Genomic DNA, 17,782 nt, shown 5'->3' with positions numbered 1-17,782 from the left:
TTTAATCCAGATCACACCACGACAGACATAATAGATAAACTAGAGATGGCCTTGGATCACAGTAGAAGCAACGATAAGATAATCATTGCGGGAGATCTGAATTGCGCAATAAATAGGCAAGATAGAAAATGCAAAGAAGTAATGGAATATCTAACAAACGAAGGCTTTACAATACACAACAGACAGGAGGACTGGACATACATAGGGCATAACGGAGCTAGCAGAAAGGGCTTTAGAACAAAACACCCTGCCACCACAGTGGCAGTCATCCGTAAACACATTCCAGTACAATTAAATATAGAAAACGGCAGAACTAGAAGAAAGACTAAATATAACAATTGGCAAGATCCTGGACATGGAAAAAATTAAAGGAAAAATGAAAGAAAAGGATAAGGTTGAAAGAGCAATAAGAGCAGGAGATATTGATGAGGCCGCTACATGGCTGAAATTAACTATAATAAGTGGGGCCACCACACAAGATACAAATAGGAAGGCACGGCCATGGTTCGACAGAAAATGTTATGAACAAAGAAAATCGACACTGAAAACACTACATAAAACTAGAGAACAAATGACAAGCAAGACCTGGAAGAAGAACATAAGAAAATGGTAGAGGAGGCAGAAGAAGACCCTTACAGAGCTCTGAGACCAAAAAGGCAGAAAATACAGCCCGACATACCCATGGAAACATGGATAGATCATATAAGAATAGTAATTTGCTCAAAAGAAAGAAGACCCATGATTAAGGCACCTAGGACTCCACAAGCTGATGAGATCTTCACCACGGATCAAATTGCGAGAGCGATACAGAAAATGAAGAATAGGAGAGTTCCAGTAGATGAACTCTTGAAGCAGACAGTAGAAGAATACCTACCAATATGGACCTCCTCCTAAATAAATGTTTAGAATTAGGAAGTATATCAGACGAATGGAGAAAGTCACCAATTAAACTATTATACAAGGGAAAATGACACACAGAGAACCCAAACGTGTATAGAGGAATAGTGTTGGAATCTACATCACTGAGACTCCTAACAGGAATCCTTGCCAAAAGGCTGGCAGAGAAGCTAGAACCCCTTGTACCAGAGGAACATTTTGGTTTTAGAAAGGGAAGGTCCACGACTCTGGCAGTAGAAAACCTTTTGGAACAAATAAGAGACGATAGAAAGACCAAACGGAAAACTATATGTGGTTTTTGTTGACTACTCAAACGCCTTCGATATGGTTAACAGAAAGGTATTAATAGATAAACTGGAGGAACTAACTGGAAGAACGAGCACAATGACCCTGATATCGAATATACTGGCAGAAAATCACATTCAGATAGATGATGGAATAGGCATATCTGACTGACTGTCACAGACGAATGGTGTCCTCCCAGGCGATCTACTCAGCCCTATCCTGTGTAATGTTCTCATGAATGATGTCACCAATGGAATGGCAGGAACAAGCACATACATATACACTGATGACATGGCCATCACAGCGACAGATATAGTATCGATAAACACACTATGTGAATGGGCGGAGAGAAATGACATCCAGATAAACAAAGAGAAGACGGAATTGGTAGTGTTTAGGAAAGGAGGAAGACTCACTGAAGCAGAGAACGTCAAATGCAATGGCAAACTACTCAAGAGGGCTAACAATTTTAAATATCTAGGTATCACAATCCAAACAACGGGAAAGAGTTTCAGATTACACATAACATCTAGAACAGTGGTGGCCACTAGAGCTATGAATGAAATCAGAAACATCACACAACTATCGATCAGCACAGCTATGGAACTGTTTAGGTTAAAGATACTACCTGTTCTGATGTATGGCCTAGAATTTGTGGGAGAATACCTCACATACAAATAGCTGGGAGAATTTTAGGAGTCCCGCAGAATGCAAGATCGAGGTTAGTGTATGAGCTTACCAGGGAGACCTTCTTAATAGACGATTGAGATGCGAGCTCATACTTCCAGCTAGTACCAGCTTGAAACAGCTTATATATGATCTGCATGAGAAGAAAAACAACATACCGGAGGACATCTATGCAACATCTGCTATGCAAGACAGGACCTGGATGGAAGCTAATCACGATATGCGATACGTGACGACGAGACTGGCGATCCATGGTTTTCACCACAAGGTGTGCTGCAACAAATTATTTCACTAACCAAATGACGAATGTGTGTGTAAGTTGTGCTTGGAATTCTGTGATAGATACCATATTATAAAAGGCAGGAATAGACAGAAATCCATCGTAGCTTATAGCAAAGAAAAGTAATGTAATGGTTTTCTGCACGGTATGTGTGCCTTTTCAATAATAAAATTGTTTAGGATGTAGAATAACATGGGACTGGTGATTCATTGGTTTTTACTCTCTACTGGTGTTCATCATCTCATCTTTACCAGACTCTACTTCATAATTAAGCAGGCTGCGGCTCTGTATGTCATGGCTATCCATCAATAGCATCAAAGCCTGTAACATCATAGAGTGAGTAAGTAGCACTGGCGCTGCAGTCGCTGGATTGTTTGGCACTGTCACTACTGCAGCTTTCCGAATGAAGGAAAAATGCTTATGGCTGCATAGGGAGATTCATAAAGAGCAATGGCGTGTCATTTCATGTGTATGTTTCCTTGAAATTCATTTCCTTGCCCACAGAAAGGCAACGGGTGCACGCATGCTTAAAATTTCTCCTTGTCTCGACACTGTACAGTTCCTGAAATTGTTTCAGTTCCTCTTTCCTCTTAGTCATTTTTTTCTTTAGCAGAAAATGGTATATGTCGACCAAATAATCATCAGTCTGGAATGGCATGCATGATGTTCCCTTTTCTGCAGCAAATTTAACAAATGGCAGGGACATCCAGCTACAAAGAGATCAGGCACTCCACCAACTCCATTCTTCATTCCAACCATTACTGGTACATTATCACAACATTAGGCTAAGCAGTTGTTCAGTGGAATATTGCACTCTCAGGGTGTTGAGAAGAAGGGGACTCATGTTCACACTGGTGGAATCCCCTTTCAGGTTAGGGACAGCCAATAAGCAGCTTTCAAATGTGTGCCTTCTGATTATATACTGTAAGGTAGAATAATGGCCAAGATCTCCAATAATTGTTCTTGCACACTCATACCTCTTTACAATACTGCTGTCAGGAAACATTTTTTTGAAAAGATGACTTGCCTGATCTGCACAAGTAACTGGCAAATTATGCTCCAAAATGAATGATGCAAATAAGCATTTGGCATTTATCACTCAATCGCTTTTACTTTAACACCAAAATCTACTTTTTTAATTACTGATGTTTTCTCAGTGCTTCTTTGTTTCCAAGGGATGCAGAAACAGTACAATAAGCAAATCCTGTTTTAAATAATGCATGGAAACTGTTCTGAAAACTGTACTTTTTTGGCCACAGTGAAGAAAAAACACTGGAATATGACAAAAATGTTGCGGTAAAGTCAATAAACAACTACATACTGAGGGAAATCAGGTACCCAAATAACATCCATTACCAACCTACTATACAAACTTGAATAAAGAAGAGTGCATCCAAGACAGAACAGACAAACAGAGGGCATGAGAACGAGAGCAGTAAATAAAGTGGTGCTGGGAGTGCTGTTGCTGTGTGGCATTCAAGTGAAGAAAGTTGGTTTCACCGCTCTAAAGGTGATCAGTATTTGTGGATTAAAATCAAGGTTGCCCATGGCAAAAATGCATCAGAAAGCCATGGAGGGTTATGTGAAGCCTGCATTTCCATATAGGAAGGGTGCACAATGGATCAAGGCATTTTGAACGGGTCGGAATGAGAGTGCGGATTTTCACAGCACAGATCGGTCGTCCATTTCTGAAGGTGAGATTGACATCGTGAGTGGTCTCATTTCTGTAGACTGTCGATGGTCTGTAGAGGTTGGTCTCCGTCATCAAACGGTGTGGCACATACTGACGAAATACCTTAACATGTATAGACGAGAAATGTAAATAGATCACACTAGTAGCGGCCTAGTTTCCAGCCATTAGACAAAATCACAAGTTGTTATTATGTTAGACATCCGGATGTCTAATGGGGGATGGAAATATCTGTGGTCAAAGGTAAAAAGTTACAATAAGTTAGACCATGAGTATACAGAACACATTAAAACATATGGGCCACAATATAAGACACTTAAAAAGGTTTAACACATTAAAATTTGGTATGTATAGGTTAGACACTTGTTAAAATTTAAGTTCATGTTGTTTAGATTGCATTCTTCTATCTTCTGTGTCGTTCCTTTGCTTCTATGTCATGTTGGTTTAGCTCTGTGAGGTAATCTTCGAGAATGTTCTGAGGCTGATATGTGTCATATTGGTGTGGACCTTTGTCATGAAAATTTTTTGTGATGTACTCCAGTAAATTTTTTATATAATAAACTGCAGGTCTTGAGTTTGAATTTAGAAGCTGTTGGTGGCGACACCTCTCTCGTCTATGTTCGTTTGTGGTTGTTGTGGAGGTTTTGTACCAATATGTCTGAAGGCTTGCTGAAACCGGTACTAGTGTATTAAGTATTGATTGGTGGAAAAACACATTTCTCGTCTATACGTTGAATCTATTAATACACAAATGATACCTTAACAGCGTCCCGCTGGGTTCCACATCAACTCTCTGGCTGACAACCACCTGGACAGATACCGCAACAAAGAAGGTGCATTTCTATAGCGTACTGTCACCATTGATGAGACGTGGGTACAAGCCTACGAGTCCGAATGAATGGTGTCACCCATGTTCGACACGTCCATAGAGATTTCGACAGGAACCGAGTCGGGAGAAGCTCATCCTGACTACGAGGGTGTTCTTTTCATGCATGCTGTGCCCGAGGGATAAACCGTCAACAGTGACTACTATTGCTGATTTCAGGAGCAACATCTTCTTCTGGCTATGCGGGTGCAAACGTCCAAGTTTATTGTGAGATGATCACCCCATTGTGTTGTCATTGCAGCAGTGGCCTTGGAACACCCTCCGAGTCCTGCCATCAATAGAGAATGACTACACCGAAGGAATGTAATGCGTATATAACCGAAGTTCACCAATAATTAGACAAAATTGGGAGAACTAATGAAATAATCAGAAGACAGTCTTAAACAACTCTGAAAAAGGGGCCATTGTATAAAGTTACGAAACAGGAAGTCACTGATGGAATGACAAGAGACAGTAATCACTCCACCACAAATTTTCACAAGCAGGAGATTCCAAAATTAATATCAACAACACACGAAAACATTACAGAGTTAATATTCTCAGGTTATTTTTCCCATTAACTAGAGGAAAGCAGATGTACAGGATAGCTGACTGATTTACTGAAAATGCGACTGTAATCAATTTTCTGTTACATTACAAATAAAAATATTTATAAAATCCTCCTTATCAATACAAATCAACTCATCTGTCAGATGAAACAAAGTCTATACATGTTACAGCCTATTCTCAAGGCCACCTTCAGTAGCAGAACAAGACAAACAAATTAAAAATCTTGATGAAGTGAAATGACAGTGATCATGATTAATGAATTAAAAACATATTGAGGTACAACGTCCTCTCGCCTGACGGGTCGTTCTTGATTGTCAAATAAAACTTGCTGACTGTTAAAACGAGAACACTGTGCTAAGCAGTGTAGCGAGACCGTCAACACCATGGATTAAAACGTGTGTAACATCTGTAATGAGAAAAGGAATTATGAGTGGATGAAAAACAAGTAAAAAATATGTAAGAAAAGAAAACTCATTTAACTTACTTGTAAATAGAAGCTGTCGTCTCGAATGGAAATGATCTTGTCAGTCTCAAGTCACATTGACAACTAAGCTTGTGTGTGGCTTACCGTGTATCTGTGCCGATGCGGTTGGGTGGGGGAATGGAGAGGGATGAGGTGAGACGGGTCTTGTTCTAGAATGTCGGTAGTGAAACTTGTTTTTATTAATATATTGTTCAGAGATGAGTGGGACAAAGGTTTCCAATAATATATTTTTCTTTTCATTGATTTCATTCAAGTTGTGCACGGGATTGTTATATTGGTCGATATCTATATAAATATTCTGTAGTATATTAAGTAAGGGACCTTTCTGTTCATAGTGCAAGATCTTTAAATCTTGGTCAATTGTTGTGTATTTGTGATTTTTCTCTCTACAATGTTCGCTCATGGCTGAGTAGTGGTTGTACTTTATGGCACTGAGGTGTTCGGAGTATCTTATATTGAAGCTGCGGCCTCTTTGTCCAACATACGTTGAAAGACACGATTGGCATTTTAATTTATATATCCCAGAGTTTGAAATTTTTTTGTTGCTATTGATAGTATGAGAATTAAAAATGTTTTTGCATTGGTGTGAATGGTCTTGAAAGCTACTTTTAACTTGTGTTTTTTAAAGATGTTTAAAATAGGATATATGTTGTTATTATTAAAGGTAAATGTGGCGAATTTCTCTTTAGGGGAAGATTCTTTTTCTAAGGTGGTCTTGGGTTTACTTTTAAATTTATTAAGAATTTTGTACATGAAAGCTTCACTGAAACCATTACCTTTGGGTATTGTATAAATAGTGTTGATTTCCCTTCTAAAATTCTTACAGGATAAAGGAACATTAAGAGCTCTGAAAATCATACTATTATAAGCTGTCTTCTTCTGCATCCCTGGGTGTAGAGAAGTCTGGTGGATTGTGTTTATTGTGTGAGTGGGCTTCCTGTAAATATTAAAAGAAAGGGTTTTATTCTGATTGCGAATAATAGTTAAATCAAGATAATTAAGAGAATTGTTGTTCTCGGATTCTATCGTACACTTTATGTGCGGATCTAGGTTATTAAGGAATTCGAGAACTGTGTTGCTATCAGTAGTATGAGAATCCAGGATAATAAAAGTATCATCAACATAGCGAGTCGAATGTTTGGTACCATTAATTTTGCCTATAATATGAGTGTATTCAAGGAAATCTACGTAAATATCAGCGAGGATTTCTGAGGCCGTTGACCCCATAGGAAGACTCTTTTGTTGGTATATGATGTTATTAAAAGTGAAGAAACTACTATTTAATGTAAACTTGAGGATCTGAACAAACTCATCTATCTCCCCTACAGTCAGTTTACTGAATTTTACTATTTCGATGGTTTTATTGACGGGTACATTCGCGTACATATTGACTATGTCAAAGGAGTGAAGGGTGTAATGTTCTGGTAAAGTAAGATCTTTTATCCCTATTGCAGAATTCCAGGGAATTTTTAACTGACGTGTTATCTTGGAAGAAATAATGTGTTTTAAGAAAATTGTGAATATATTGGAATATTTTGTATGTCGGACTACTTCTGAAGTTCATAACAGGCCTTATGGGGAATAACTTACCAAGGGAGATGTTCAATAAATTTCCAATTTCTTTGAAATCATTTCGGAAAAGGCTAGGAAAGCAACAGATAGGGAATCTGCCACCTGGGCGACTGCCCTAAATGCAGATCAGTATTGATTGATTGATTGATTGATCCGCCTTGTGGAACAATTTTTTTTTTTTTTTAATGTCCAACAGCAATGCCTTTGCTGGTGAGAGCTAGTATTTACTGCGCACTATGTCTTCTGTTATTTTCATTCAACTTTAACAGTCTCATCCTTAGCTTTGACAGTAAGAAAGTAACTGAGGTGTGAGCGATGCTAGTAATGCCATTCCTTAAGCAACCAGTCTCTGCTATAAATGGTGTGAAAATGTTGCTCATAGGGTCGGTTGGTGCATGCATTTCAGTGGGCTTGGCAGACTGATATCTAATAGCAACTTCTGGCTCAATGAGGAAAGCAATGAGGAACTACCTCACTCCTCATTTCCCAAGTACACCTCTCAGTGCTGCCTAGGCCATCTATGGCAGCTAATGGTGGAGATGTGTGAGGATCCATCCGTCCGTCCGTCCGTCCGTCCGTCCGTCCGTCCGTCCATCCATCCATCCATCCATCCATCCATCCATAGTAGTAAGATCAAGAATATTGATATGTTTGACCCCACTTGATGGTAGCCCTGGAGATGGTTCCCCATTTTCACACCAGGTTAATGTCGTGACTTGTGTTGCCAAAAACCTTTTCTACATTAGTCTACATTAGTGTGATTTAAACTATTAGCAAAAACCACCTGATGTGAGTTAGTAAAATGGATATGGGTTCTGCTTTAGCCATTAACATATTGGTAGTCTATTCAGAGACCATTCCTATAACATTATACAAAAAGTTTTCTTTGTCCTCATGGGCATTATCGTGCTTCTTATTGTTGTTAGCTTAAAGAGTTTCAATATGGCAAATTGTTTACATTCATAATTTAGATATTCTTCAATTTTCATGTGTTGTTCCTGTTAGTGTTTATATATGTACAAATCTACTTTATGTACAGCTCAACATAAGGCAGAGTTAGATCATCCAGTAGGATCAGATACAACTAAAATATAAAACAATGATCCCCAAACTGTTACTGACAAACATTTTTTTCACAACTGGGTTCTCTTGTCATATCTATTTTCTTCAAAAATTATACTTTGTAAATGTTAACAGTTGTTAGTTTGTTTACCATCTTGCCTGAGAGTATAACACTGAAACATTTTTATGTAATAGTAGCTGTAATATGAAGATAGGAAAATGGATGACATAAGCATTTATCAAAAATTACTCAACAATGCTGATAGCAGCATCTTGGAAAAGTTTATGTAGGTATCTGTGGTGAATACTGCTCGTGGAAGTTTCCTTGGAAATTAATAGATTTTCTGATAAGTTAATGATATTATAACAAAATTTCCAGCTATTGTAATAAACATTGTAGATATTTCTGGAGACATCAACATTATGGCATTTCCAGTTTCAGTTCTTTATAAAGAGACCTCATTGTACATTTAACGGCTACTTGGCTTTGGAAATCACTAGATAAATATCAATATGTGGCAGTACTAAACATGAAATTTACCAGTTACAATTAAAAAACATAAATTTTCTTATGAAGAAAACCTTAATCCCAATACAAATATAGCTATTTTTCTCAGCCTAATAGATTGAAATACGTAAGATATCCAGTGAAGGAACATTTACACATGGACTGGTTTAAGGAAACCAGATTATAATTAACCAACACTTGATGACTAAGTGGCTGACAAGACACTTTGTCACAATGCAGTTCAGTTGCTTCTTTTTCTTTCTATACTATTCAACTGGGGAAGGGAAATCCCACTTAAAATAAACCCAAACAAACTACAATTAATTACAAATCATTTCACTTAACACAGTCTCAAATGGATGGCTGTCATCATGGTGAGTAAATATGAATATAAAATCTACTTCTCGACTTTTGTACTCATACTTAATAAATGCAGATAGTCTCATTTTGTGCTACGTAATGGTCCGTGATTAATTCTCTAATTTGACTAATATATGGTCCTAAAAGAGAGAGAGAATTTTATGTATTTTTTAAAGGTTTAGAGGTAGCTGAACAGCAACAAAAAATATTTCAGATTGTATAAAATAATAATAACAATAATATTGAGAAAAGACAAATACTCTTAGAAATTTATTTGAACATAATAGCAGTGAAACAGTCTAGTGATTTTTACGAGGGAAATAGGACTTTGACAAAATCATTCAACATAGTAATCACTAACTTACATAAACAAGAGAAGTTCTGAAGATACTGGTTCATGATGGCAGCAGGAGAGTGGAATCACACTATAGTGTCTGATTTATCATAACCTTTATTGTTCCCTTTTTAGAATTTCTTGACTTGGCTTTTCAAAAATTTCAAAGCCAGATTAAAAAATCAGTATTAATTGGGATTCTCAATCTCAACATATGTCTTATTCCAGTGAATATGCACCAACTATAGTTGCAACATCAAACTAATCTAATGCTCAATGAAGTAAATATATAGTTGTTTTAACCTTATTACTGTACGTACTTGAATATCCCACGCATAAATCTCCTGAAGGTAATGGACTGGGGAAGGTGGTGTTGGTGATATACTTTGAGAAATCAGATACAAGGACCATCAACAACACAGAGATTTTTCCCATAATACAGTTGAAGTTTGTAGGTTCTGCCAAAACTGAATTATTAAAAAAAGTAATATGCTAAATTGGTGAAGTATTTCTTCTTCATTTTTCTCAAGGAAATTAACTAATCTAATAGATTTTGTATTTATCTTCAGAGCTGCTCCAATTAGCACAAACTAGGCAGACTGCATCTAGTATCAGATTTATATCACAATGTTCCCATTATAATATAAAAGTGGACAGTTAAAAAGACTCTTGAGCAACTGAAAAGTCCAGTTGCAGTTGTTATTGCTTACGTTATTTTCAATTTGGTGTTCATTAGCATTTTCACCCTTCTAATATCACAAATTAAAATGGAGGACAACTTCAGTTCCTGACAATGGCAGGAATTTGAAACATCTTTACCTTCATGCATTCAGAAAAATAATGTCGGGCTCCGAACATGACCGGGACTGGATGACGAGGTACACAGCAATACAATGGAAGCCTACACTTGTCTGTCCACTGCCATGCAGCAGGGGCAAAACAATAGCAATGGCACGGGGCTACTGTTACACAGTGAAGGGGATGGGGAGAGGTCATCTTGTTCTGAGCCAGACTGTAATAAACAGAAGCACTGATATGTAAAGAATCAATATTTACTGCTAAAATATTCAGTGAATTTGTATCAAAATATTTTTTAACATGACTAATTTCAAGCCATCAGAGTCTTAAAGGACTAGGAATTGGTCTGACCTTCACTACATTGCTACATCCACTATTTCAACCCTACAATAATTAACACTAGCTCAATCATTCTCTCAGTAATTTCTATTACAATAACTAGAAGACAATGATTCAGTCGACAAGTTCATTCACACATACATAGGATATTACGCCTTTCATTATTTAGTTATACTGCCTTGCGGGCATTCGCCACAAAGTTGCTGCTGACTGAAATCCAGGAAATGTTTCCTCTGCACATCAAAGGCCTTGGAAGAACCACTAGGTAAAGCAAGACCCGTGGAAATCAAAATCTCGAGACTAGATAGAGTAGAACTGGTGGCTGGTCACAATGAGGACTGGAGTGTGGGGAGGCCATTTAACCATTAGGATTAGTCTTGGCAGATCCAAAAGTGCATTTGTGGTGCCCTTTATCCCATTTTCTTATTTTGAACAAGACTTGTTGCATGCCGCTGTGACACTGTTCTGGTCAGTGTATATGATGTGGCTGGTTCCTAACAAAATTGAATTTAGTTAGTTGGACATGGTGAACAAATCAAATGCCAAATAGAACCATGACTATCTACACTACCCTATATGGATGAGTCTATCAGTCTTCAAGACAATTTCTCCTCAATGACCCTTTTTACATACTCGCAGGAAATCGGGCACGTATAAATAAGATATGGGAGTGGTCAGGTGGCCCTCTTGCCGATGTGTAGTGTGCATTTGATGGGCATCCAGTTGGTAGTGTAGTTGCTGTGTGCTGTTGAAGTGAAGACCGTTTATTTCACACCTCTAAGGCGCGTTTTCAAAAGGGGATCAGTATTTGTAGATTAAAATTTAGGTTGCATGTGGCAAAAATGCATCAGAATGTTATCGAGGATTACGTGAAGCCTGTGGTGAGAATGCATTACCATACAGGACAGTTGCACGATGGGTCAAGGCGTTTCGTGCAGGTCGGAATTATACTACGGATTTGCACAGCACGGGTCGGTCGTCCATCCTGAAGATCAGATTGACATCGTGAGTGGTCTCGTTTCTGTAGACCAGACAGTCTGGGGATTATCCATAGAGGTTGGTCTCAGTCATGAAACGCTGTGGTACATACTGATAAAAATGTCTTAACACGAAGAAAACTGCGTCCCATTAGGTTCCACATCAACTCACTGACGTACACAAATGGCACCAGTATGCACTGGCTGACATCCACCTGGACAAATACTACAACGAAGGAGACTCACTTCTGGAACGTATTGTCGCCTTTGATGAGACGTGGGTACAAGCCTACGAGGTTCACCACGTCCACAGAAATTTCGACAGGAACCCAGTCGGGTGAGAGTGGAGTACGATTACGAGGGTGTTGTGCTCCTGAGGGACAAACCGTCAACAGCGACTACTACTGCCGACATCTGTTTCCGGCTATGCAGTGCAAACGTCCAAGTCTTTTGCAAGATGTCCGCCCCTACTGTGTTGCACGATAATGCACATTGTCATGCTGCAAAGCTCTTATTGCAACGGTAGCATTGGGAGGTCTTGGAACATGCTCCGTACTCACCACACGAGTCCTCAGGACTTTCCGAAGTTGAAAGAACCCCTCCGAGGCTGTATTCTGCGCAGTGGGGGGCCACTACTTTACAGTATTGTGTGTGCTAAAATGACACAAATTCAGTGCTGAACTGATGGTTAGGTATTTACTGAAATGCAGTAATCGTCTTCCCACAATACTTCAACTGCAATCTAAGGTTTTTTCATGTGAAGTGTTTACTAAGTGGCAGCCTAAAGTGGATTTCCATTTGGTATGAAATGATTCAACATTGTATAGATGAAAAGCAGCCACTGGCAACTTTCCTTGTTCCTGAGCTTCCTTTTAGATTTATGTTGACAGTATACAAGAAAATACCAGTATTAATTTAAAAAATATTAAAAATAAGCAATGACCAATTCTCTTATGGTTTGAGTGAATCAGTCTGATAAAGTGAGGACAGAACTCATGACTCCAATTAAAAATTAAAGAAGGGAATGATTTGTATTAGCACTAGCACATGCAAAGTTGTTAATGTTAATAAACACAGAAAATAAGTGACTACCTTCACATGTTCATCAACATAAATGTTAACGAATATAATTTTTTTTGAGAAAAATAATACACACAATTACAAAAAAATATTCTGGTATGGATGTGCTCTTAAATACAGCTACTACAGGTTCTTTTAGCTGTTTTGAACTTCAAAATGTTTCCTGTGAAAGATCTGATATACATCTGTTTAAACCTCATACAAATGATTACTCTTATTCATGTATTTCTTCAAACTACAGTAGAAGTCCGCTATAGCGAGTACGGCATATAACGTGAACCCTGCTATAACGACAATTGCTGTCTGTGCCTTCAAAATTCCTATATTAAACCGTGCATTATTTTTCGGTTACAGCGAGAGTCCTATCCGTTATTATGAGCGATTAAGCGCTCGCGATTTTTCCATTACCGATATTTATGCACCCCAGTGATTATATTGCATGCAATCGATCACCTTCGGTATCGTTTCCTCGCTATGTCCACCAGCGAGTTCTCTCGTCGACATTAGAAGGCAACGTCGGAGTTGATAAGTAATACCCATCGACCGCTGTTCCATAAAGAAAATTCGAAATGAAACGGAACATGTTTTCATAATAAATGCATAAAAAACATGTCCGATAACAGTTGTTAACTCGTTAAAAGTAAAAGCTGACTAAACGATCCCTTAATTTTAATGCTAAATACTGCAATTTAAGTAAATATGGGATACACCTCAAGATATGGCAGAGTGCATAATTGATTTCAGAGGTTAGTTTATATTTTCTCGCGTCTGGTTAAATTACGGAAAGGCTATTACCATGTAAATTTATAGCAAGAAGGTTATCATTTTTCTACTGGCGCTTGAAGTATGTTTTCATCATATGTAAAGTACAGTTAAGTTATGATAGGCGATGTTTGAATAAGAAAACTGAAACGTTTGCCACAAAATGCGATCGATCATCTTTAGTACGATATAGTTTTCTCACTGTATGCATTTGCGAGCTCTCTCGTCGACATTCAAAAGTGATATTAGAGTCAATTAGTAATGTCCATTGACTGCTGTTCTCTAAAGAAAATTTGAAATGAAAGAGAATAACACGCTTTCCTAATAAATGAGTAAATAACGTGGCCGATAGCAGTTGTTAACTCATTAAAAATAATGGCTGAAGTAAACGATCTCTTAATTTTAATGTTATATACTGAAATTAAGTAAGAATGTAATACACCTCAAGATATGGAAGGGTACATCATTGATTTAACTCGATAGTTCATACTTTCTCGTGTCTAGTTAAATTTTGGAAAGGCTATTCCCACGTAAATTTTTAGTGAGGAGGTTATAATTTCTCTACATGCATGTTTTCACAATACATATATGGTTAGGTTAGGTGACGCTGTGTGAAGAAAACTGAAATTTTTGCCACAGAAGCCCTGGGAGTAATAAAATGGCGTATGGCTTTTAGTGCGGGAGTGTTCGAGGACATGTTCGGCTCGCCAGGTTCAGGTCTTTCGATTTGACGCCCGAGGTGACCTGCGCGTCGTGATGAGGATGAAATGATGATGAAGACTACACATACACCCAGCCCCCATGCCAGAGAAATTAACCAATAATGGTTAAAATTCCAGACCCTGCCGGGAATCGAACCCGGGACCCCTGTGGCCAAAGGCCAGCATGCTAACCATTTAGCTATGGAGCCGGACTGCCTCGGGAGTGATACCATATTTCTCCGAATCTAAAATGACGCTTTATCTCAGTATCACATGCGAAAAATCAAGGGTTGTCTTGCATTCGTGGCCAAACAGTAATGAATACCACTGGCAACTACTGCGGTAACCACGCTGCTTCTTTTCACCTCCCAACCCTGCACAGATACAGAACTCATTGACAATAAACGACCGCCTCTTTATTATACATCGCTAGCTGCAGCAACTGGTTGCACAGTGCCTCTGTGTAACATCACTGGATAAAAATCATTGTTATCCGTATTGAAGATACTGAATGTAGGATGCTAAAAGGTTTGTTTTGTCACCTATTCAATACATATAAAATTTTACAATTTAGGAATGTCAATGCTACATTCTTCTTCCAACCTTTAAAACAACAGGACGCACTTGGTACTATACTTTTTTTATATCCTTGCTCACCAAGCTGCTTTCATGTAATTATGTATATAAATTGTAAAATTCTCAACTGTTCAATTGGACAATGTAAATACTGTATAGTTACCAACCATTGACATTAATTTTTGGTTACAAACATTGACACTGAGCACTACACCCTTTCTCCCCTGATTGTTATAATGTAAATATTTTTAAAACTTTATATTCCCTATGAGTGAGTCAATTATTCTCCAGAGCACCACTGCCGAACTCTACTATTTTAATTTTACGCTTGGTCCCGACTTCTTATTCTATAAACTTATATGTTCAACCATCACTATTGTACAACTGTTTCTCATACTTAATTTTTGTAATGTGTATTAATAATGTGAATTAATTTGTGCATGTCAACTACTAACCAGGTACCTGATTTTTCCCTTGAGGAGATAATTGGACTGATGATGCCCTCAATGAAGGACGAAACATGTCTCAAGTGGAATCAATAATAAATTCCTAAATTGTAAAATTTTATATGTATTGAATAGGTGACAAAACAAACCTTTTAGCATCCTACATCACTGGATCTCGAGAAATAGTGAAGAGAGATTGACGTTCTATTAGCCCCTACAAAAACGTTTCTCAAATCTGTAGAATGGCATCAAAACATACGAACCTTAGAATTCTTAGAAAAACTGGCTACTCAGTGGTAGAGTTCTAACGCATCTACTCTACCTGACATTTAGTAAAATTAAGTTTTATAGAGAGCAGGAATATTTTCGTGATGGATGGTCGTGTTGTGAAGATTCGTGGAACAGGTATAGCCGGCAAATTTTCAATGGGTTCTCGCCAATATTATGATGCCAATTTTAAGTTAATGGTTATTAAACACTCGGAAATGTAGATTAATTGTACAGCCGCAAGAAAATACGGCATAGGCCTAACTAAAGCCAAAATTCGGCGTTAGTGTGAAGACAAAGATAGCTAAAAAAAGCGTACTGTACAAGAAATTCATTCAGTGATCTGCAACAACGGCACTTTAAAGAGTCGAAGATGAAACAGTGAGGTAAGTGCACGAAAATCGCAAGGGCGGAATGGCATATCACGGCGCAATAAACTCGTTCGTTGACCTTCAACGTCCGCGATTAGGCCACTACATCGGTAGCTACTGAAGCTGGCCGAACCTGGCAAGCGAGATGTGCATGTACAGGTAGCCGGTTATATCTGACGCTGAGTAAAAGTAACAGTTTTATAGACAGCAAGAATATTTTTCTGATGGATCATCATATTGTAGAGACGCATGGACAACGGCTGAGTGGCCTAGTAAGTGGTCCTGAGAGTCGGGATACCAGTTGCTATGGAATGGGAGTGGGCATCTCGGACATATTCTGAGTCATGGCCCTCCTTGTGCTCAGGCGGCTAGGACTATACAATCCATCGGTGGTCCATAACCCGTTAGAGGAGAGATCCTCACTTGGACTATGTGCAAGTAGGGTAGCATCCTGCTTCATGAATTTACCAAGCTCAGAACACTTTAAGCAAGCCTCGAACCTATGGGAGTAAAGGAGTCCCACTCCCATTTGACACGCGAGGGACTCCTTGGAAACAACTTCGCGAACAAAATGGAATTCGATGGAAGAAAGAAGGTAGAACTGGCTGAGTCAGCAAAGAGGATGCATCTGGATGTGCTAGGAGTAAGTGATATTCGGGTAAGGGGAGATAACGAGGAAGAGATAGGAGATTATAAAGTGTTAGAAAGGGAAGGGCAGAGTCTGGGGTAGGGCTCTCTATCAGGAATACCATTGCCCGCAACATAGTTTCTGTTAAGCACGTAAATGAGCGAATGATGTGGGTAGATTTGTCAGTTGGAGGAATTAGGACAAGAACTGTGTCCGTGTATTCACCATGTGAGGGTGCAGATGAGGATGAAGTTGATAAATTTTATGAAGCATTGAGTGACATCATGGTCAGGGTCAACAGCAAGGATAGAATAGTGCTAATGGGCGATTTCAATGCAAGAGTTGGGAAAAGAACTGAAGGATACGAAAGGGTGATTGGTAAATGTGGGGAAGATATGGAAGCTAATGGGAATGGGAAGCGTTTGCTGGACTTCTGTGCTAGTATGGGTTTAGCTGTTACGAATACATTCTTCAAGCATAAGGCTATTCACCGCTACACATGGGAGGCTAGGGGTGCCAGATCCATAATAGACTATATCTTAACAGACTTTGAATTCAAGAAATCTGTTAGGAATGTACGAGTTTTCCGGGGATTTTTTGATGATACAGACAACCATCTGATCTGTAGTGAACTAAGTGTCTCTAGGCCTAGGGTAGAGAAAGTGAAATCTGTCTGCAAACGAATAAGGGTAGAAAATCTCCAGGACGAGGAAATTAGACAGAAGTACATGGATATGATTAATGAGAAGTTTCGAACAGTAGACAGTAAGCAGGTTCAAGACATAGAAAGTGAATGGGTGGCATACAGGGATGCTGTAGTAGAAACAGCAAGGGAATGCCTAGGAAGAACTGTGTGTAAAGATGGGAAAAGGCGAACATCTGGGTGGAATGATGAAGTGAGAGCTGCTTGTAAACATAAACAGAAGGCTTATCAGAAATGGCTCCAAACAAGGGCCGAGGCAGACAGGGATTTATACGTAGATGAAAGAAACAGAGCAAAACAAACAGTTGTTGAATCCAAAAAGAAGTCATGGGAAGATTTTGGTAACAACCTGGAAAGGCTAGGTCAAGCAGCAGTGAAACCTTTCTGGACAGTAATAAAGAATCTTAGGAAGGGAGGGGGAAAAGGAAATGAACAGTGTTTTGAGTAATTCAGGTGAACTCATAATAGATCCCAGGGAATCACTGGAGAGGTGGAAGGAATATTTTGAACAACATCTCATTGTAAAAGGAAATCATTCTG

At 38.6% G+C, this 17,782-nt stretch overlaps 1 protein-coding gene across 5 annotated transcripts in view; it reads right to left on the bottom strand.

Annotated features, from left to right (window-relative positions):
• LOC136879059 (core histone macro-H2A.1) overlaps positions 1-17,782 on the bottom strand; it is a 380,958-nt gene that overhangs the window by 120,808 nt on the left and 242,368 nt on the right. Inside the window, exons 9-10 of one of the 5 annotated variants that reach the window (XR_010860885.2) lie at positions 5,759-6,695; positions 5,396-5,680 (exon numbers count right to left, since the gene is read on the bottom strand). The exons of 1 other annotated variant lie outside the window; for it this stretch is intronic. The gene's annotated coding sequence lies outside the window, so the exon portion shown is untranslated. 3 more of the 5 variants (XR_010860886.2, XM_067152801.2, XM_067152799.2) reach the window with 3 other exon arrangements.

This window comes from Anabrus simplex, chromosome 8 (assembly GCF_040414725.1).
Source record: "Anabrus simplex isolate iqAnaSimp1 chromosome 8, ASM4041472v1, whole genome shotgun sequence".
Classification (NCBI taxonomy): Eukaryota; Metazoa; Arthropoda; class Insecta; order Orthoptera; family Tettigoniidae; genus Anabrus; species Anabrus simplex.
The sequence above is the reverse complement of the archived record's forward strand: the minus strand, read 5'-3'. Positions and strand labels throughout refer to the sequence as shown.